Raw genomic sequence first — 6,762 nt, forward strand, 5'->3', positions numbered from 1 at the left:
ACACACACACACACACACACACACACACATACTGTATCTATAATGCTGTATATATGTACACATAATATTATATGTACACACACCATGTATAATCCCTGTGTCTATCGAATATTATCTAGATCTTTATAAACACTTCAGGTCTACTCGCACGCACGCACGCACGCACGCACGCACGCACGCACGCACGCACGCACAGTCACACATAATTTCTTTGTGGTAACCTAGCAACAGACCTGGCAGGTTGTCTTGTGAGGGCAGAGGATGTGAGTGTGTGTGTGTGTGTGCGTGTGCGTGTGCGTGTGTGTGTGTGTGCGAGCGTGTGGTGGGTATGTGCATGCGTGTGCGTGTGTGCACACGTGTGTGTGAGCACACACTGGGGGCTTGGATTGGTAAGATATTTCACACTCTGGGTTTACACCCAGACATGCACTGACATGCATGTCTGCAGCACAGACAAACGCACATGAACGTGCGCAGCGTGCACAAACATGTGCACGCCAGGGATGCAGTCAGCCCATGGTTGGGTTCGAACCTCAGACACCTTCCAGTATGACAACATCATTGTCTGCCTTTCATCATGTTTACAAGGTTTAAAACAAACCTTATGTCACTGGTACAAAGGTCGATTCTGACATTTGACATCTCTGAGATATACAAATGTCAGAATCGATAAAATAAATCTTTGACAGTTCTTGGACTTGGTCCAAGGCTAGTAAAGTAGTAACGCACCATTGTGAAACAAAGTGTAATACAGGGAGGGTTGTGTGGTTAATAAGACTAATCGATTTAAAATCTATTAGAATTTCTTTCATGTCGATTAGTTGATTTACCGTATATATAAGAAATAAAAAAATAAACAAAAAAAAACGAATCTGCTCCTCGATTATTTGATTAATCTATTCGATATTGTCACAGCCCCTGTATTTTCAGTTAATTGCCCAGCCCTAGAGTGAGCGCGCACACCACACACATGCACTCAAGGATGGTCTTGGGTTACCTTGTATTGCATCAGACCCTCAGTTTTATTTGACAGAGCAAAAACAGCTCCTAACAGCATAGTTGTGTCATTCTCTCTCTCTCTCTCTCTCTCTCTCTCATTCTTGTGTTACCATCCCTCGCTTCACTGCTCCTCTCTGTCTGCTCCGTTTACCCCTCTCTCTCACTGCCGCCCCCCCCCCGCCCCTCCATCCCTCTCTCATTGTGTCAGTGGGTGCATGTTCAGACCTGTTCTGTGCAGCCAGTAGACAGCAGCATGTCAGGGGACAGCACACACACACACACACACACACGCGTGCGCGCGCACGCACGAGCTGGGCACGATGAAACAAAATTCAGAGTCCAAAAATCTATTCCCAGCGTATTTTGAAAGCTGGCAGCCACACCCTGATTCACACAACACGACTTCACACCCCAGGGTTTCCCTACAACGCAACCCGGGATCCAGGTTGCAATGCCTTGCTCGAGGGCATCTAAGCCATATCTGTTGCATTTGTCATCCACTTTCCTGACGGAGCTTTTTCCTGCTCTAGCTTCAATCAAACTTCCAATTAAGTCCACTTCTAGGGAGGTACTTGACAACGTCTTGCTTTTATCAGGGGAGCCTGTGGCATAACTAGTAATAAATACATAACCTTATAATACCCTACATCATAAGGCTGGGGTTTGAATCCCACCTTTGAGCCCAGGTTACATACCCTTGGTTTACGTCTCCTCTGTGTCCACATTCAAATCTTTCTTCATTGTTTCCTCAAATCCACAGTGATCATCTAAGTAACCCTGCACGTAGTGTATACATTAGACACTTAGGGGTACGTCTCAGAGTTAAAATGACACTGAATTTGACTGTGCAGTCCCCTGTCAGCCCCCTCTTCAGTCATGTGTTACCACGCTCCACCAGGGAGCGTTTGTATTAAGGTCGATTAAGTTATATTGCGATGCATTCAAACCGGTAGGGTGACTAACACGTCTGTCACATTCACTCTTTTAATCTATTTCAACACAGTTTCTTATCAGGGAGGGAGGGAGAGAATGGAGGGAGAGAAAGATACAGTGACGGAGCGAAGAGTGTGACAAAGAGGAAGAGAGAGAGATGTTGACAATAGCATTTCTTTGTATGATTGCGTTATATCATTGAGAACAGCTATGACAATACTCCAACAGTCATGCTGATTACGGAAGGTTTAAGCTGATAGAGGGGGGAGAGAAAGATATAAATAGATGTAAACACAAATAAGTACATGAGAGAGAGAGAGAGAGAGAGAGAGAGAGAGACCGAAAGGCTGCTTGGCCCAGTTGTGTTGTGTGACTGACTGCCCCACAGCTCCACAATACACTGAGCTGCACTCTGTCTTACACAACAACACACAGAAGCTAGGTCACATGCACGGGCACGCATGCACACACACACACACGTACGCACGCACCCCCCCACCCCCCCCCCCGCCCACACACACACACACACACACACACACACACACACACACACACACACACACACACACACACACACACACACACACACACACACACACACACACACACACACACACACACACACACACACACACACATGCACATAAAGAGACACAGGCACAAACAGCTGGACATAAATACAAATTAACATAAATACACAAATACAACACACACACACAGACACACACACACACACACACACACACACACACACACACACACACACACACACACACACACACACACACACACACACACACACACACACACACACACACACACACACACACACACACGCTGAAGGCCCAGGGAGTGGAGGCAAAGCTAGTCTGAATACAGAGAGGTTAAGTCAGGTACAGTTCCTTATGGGATCTGCTCTCTCTCTCTCTCTCTCTCTCTCTCTCTCTCCTCTCTCTCTCTCTCTCTCTCTCTCTCTCTCTCTCTCTCTCTCTCTCTCTCTCTCTCTCTCTCTCTCTCTCTCTCTCTCTCTCTCTCTCTCTCTCTCTCTCTCTCTCTCTCTCTCTCTCTCTCTCTCTCTCTCTCTCTCCTCTCTCTCTCTCTCTCTCTCTCTCTCTCTCTCTGTGTTTGCAGACTGTGTTATTGATTTGAGACAATATGAAACATCGTCTGTCTGTGTTTGTCTCTTTTTGTAGAGTTTCTCTTTGTCTGTCTGTCTGTCTGTCTGTCTGTCTGTCTGTCTGTCTGTCTGTCTGTCTGTCTGTCGCTCTCCAGAGTGAGAGAAACAGATGAGGTGGGGACCAGAGCAGAGTAGCGAATAGGAGAATATAAAGACCATTTCGTACTTCATCGTACAATGCAGTCGCGCGGCGATAATAGCAATAATTCACGTGACAGATCATGAATTAGGTATAAGAAGGGAGTAGGAGCAGAAAGAAAATGAAGATAAGGACAGGAGAAGTAGGGATAGCAGATGGAAAAAAGAGAGACGAGGAGAAGAGGAGCAGAGGAGAAGGAGGAGCAAAGAGGCAGAATAGGGAAGTAAGAGAAGGGATAGAGAGGAAGTACAATCCTAGTACAATCCTCATGGTTAATTTAACTCAGAGAGCGCATACATGGTCCATGATCCTTACTTAAAGTAAGTGTAACTGATGATTTTACCGTGTACGTTTTTTGAGAAGCCCTGAGGCATACAAACACACCCTGAGTCCTCCCGTTCAGACAAGACACACATTCCTGACCTGCACACACAAACATGCACACGCACACGCACACACACACGCACACACACACACAGTTTTTCTTTTAATTAGTTCATTTCTACCATTGAGTTCCTGTAATATTTGAAAAGTCTGATTGGACTCATTAAAATGATTTTTACTTTTGGTAATCTCTGCTTTATCTGGATAGAGAGACAGGAAAGGTGGGAGAGAGAGACAGACACAAACACACACACACACACACACACACACACACACACACACACACACACACACACACACACACACACACACACACACACACACACACACACACACACACACACACACACACACACACACACACACACACACAGATAGGGGATGCAGCAAACAGCCTCAGGTCATATTGTTCCCTGAGTCAGCTCAGGAAGGACTGTAGCCTTATTTATGTGGTATGTGTTCTTACCAGGTGATCCCCCCATATAGAGAGAGTTCTGTTGTTTACAGCAGTGGTTCTCAAACTTTTTCCATGTCAAGGACCCCCAAATTATTATGTACAGTATTTGGCTGCGGATCTGGAAATATTTTCGTGCCAGGAACCCCCATACAAGATTTGTATTGATAAAATGATTAGAAATTCAGTGTAACGATAGTTCATGTAGACACGGAAGGCAGAATGTTTATATTCTTCATTCACACTCCCCAGACCCCCCCCCATTCGCTTATACAGTTGTACTCCTTTAAGTCAGTACGTTCAACCTCTTGTCATTCTCATTCGCTACAAGCCAACTCACTCACGCTCTCATACCCACAGTGCAACTCGGGCGGTTCATTTAAGCAGCTTCTGCTCTCTGTTCATTCTACATGCTTAGCTGTCATTGCAGGTTGTACAGCTGTAGGTTTTCAAATTCCCTCCACCTCCCCGGCCTCCTCCCTGTGGCATTTAGTTCATATTGTTATAGGTTGATTCTGTGTATTGTACTGTGGTTCTATGGATTATACTATGATTTTGTGTATTGTACTGTGGTTCTATGGATTGTACTATGATTCTGTGTATTGTACTGTGGTTCTATGGATTGTACTATGATATGTGGTAGTTTAATTAGGCATTGAAGGTTCAATGTTTATGTAAAACTGTATTTATGCTATGCTCTGGGGGTTTTGTGATTGAAGATCTGTGACATATTTGCACAGGGAATCTTTAATATCACAAGAGCAGAGTCACACCGCCAAACTTGAATGCAATATCATTGCATATATGGTAAATGGTTAATATGGTAATGGTTAATAAATGGTAAATGGATAATTAATGGTCTGGTTATTTCTGAGCTGAAGTGTCTAAATTAAAAACTAGCCGATTTGCAAGCTCACAAAGTGTAGGGTTAAAGTGGTTGAAATTATTTTGACGCTAAATAAACGAATACATTAATTTAGCTGGGGGTCCCCCACAGCCTGTGTAAACCACTGGTTTACACAGGCTCACGGGAGAGAGAGAGCGAGAGAGAGAGAGAGCGAGGTGCAGAGAAATGTGTTATATACTGTACAATATATTAGACTGTGCATGATTATTGATATCGCCTATTTTGTTTATTATTCCTTTGCTATTAATACTGTTTGACCTTTTCCTCTTATTTTACTTCATTCTTATGTAATTGTTATCCATACTGTTGAGAAGCGCAAGAATTTCACCACCTATAATGGCAGTGCAAACTGTATTGCATACATGCTGTATGTGAACAGTTGAAATAAAGACTGAGACACACACACACACACACACACACACACACACACACACACACACACACACACACACACACACACACACACACACACACACACACACACACACACACACACACACACACACACACACACACACACACACACACACACACACACACAGTGTTTCTCCTGTGGCATGTCAGTCAATAAGCGCATTAAATAAACTAACCCCTGGTGTGTTGAACGGCCTCCATTCCTCCCAGGCCCCCCTGGCATCTTCTTAACATCACCTCTACTCAGTCCGGCTTGACAGTTATACCACTACCTCATCTGTAAAGGTCCCAGAGGGGTCGGGCAACGACCTGGCTGCTTGCCTCGGGCAACAATGAAAACAAACCTCAACTCTCAGCCTCGCACTGCTGCTTACTGTTTGACTTCAGGATGAAGTCAAACCCTGTTCGACAAAAAGCGTCCTGGAACAGGGTCGACACCCATTCTGGGTGTAACTAATTGTACTTTTATGAAGAGCGAAATATTAATGAGCGTACGGTTTATGGTTCTCAAACTTTTTTGGCCGCAGGCTCCCATCAGAATTTTCTTTTGTGCCAGTAACCCCCATATAAGATTTTTGCTGTTAAAATCTTTCACAAATGTTTTGATCAGTAAGTAAGTAAGTAAATTGTCTTTATATAGCACTTCCCACCGAGAGAACTCACAAGGTGCTGTACATACAATAGGGATACAAACACACAAACAGCAGACATATTACACACAAAGAAGATAAAAATCATCAGACATTCCGCAAATGCTTGTTTAAACAGAAGTGTTTTTAAGTGGTTCCTAAAAATGCCCACAGACGCTGCAGCTCTCAGGACCTGTGGAAGGCCATTCCAGAGTCTGGGGGCTACAGACTGAAAGGCTCTGTCGCCTTCGGTTATCAATCTGGTACGAGGGATGACTATTAGACCCTGCATGGTTGGCTGACCTTAGGGGTCCTGCTCGGCACGTGCCATGCAGAGCTCTATATGTGAGCACCAGGAGTCTTGAACCAAACCCTGAATACAACAGTGCAAGGAGGCCAGGACTGGAGTGATGTGACACCTTAGGCTGGACCTGGTTAACAGTCTGGCAGCAGCATTTTGGATTAATTGGAGGCGGTCTATGGATGCTTTACTGAGGCAGGTGAAAAGTGAGTTGCAATAGTCCAGGCGAGAGGAGACAAAGGCATGAATAATCATGTCTAACTCTGTGTGTGAGACAACAGACCTGAGTTTAGCAATGTTCCTGAGGTGGAGAAAGCATGTACATGTACGGGTCACCGACTTGATGTGTGTGTCGAGGTGCATAGCCTGATCGAAAATGACGCCAATTGGTTCCTAAGGTTGGAGCGCACATTTGTTTAGGAGTG

This window comes from Gymnoscopelus braueri (assembly GCF_963280865.1).
Source record: "Gymnoscopelus braueri genome assembly, chromosome: 21".
NCBI classification, from domain to species: Eukaryota; Metazoa; Chordata; class Actinopteri; order Myctophiformes; family Myctophidae; genus Gymnoscopelus; species Gymnoscopelus braueri.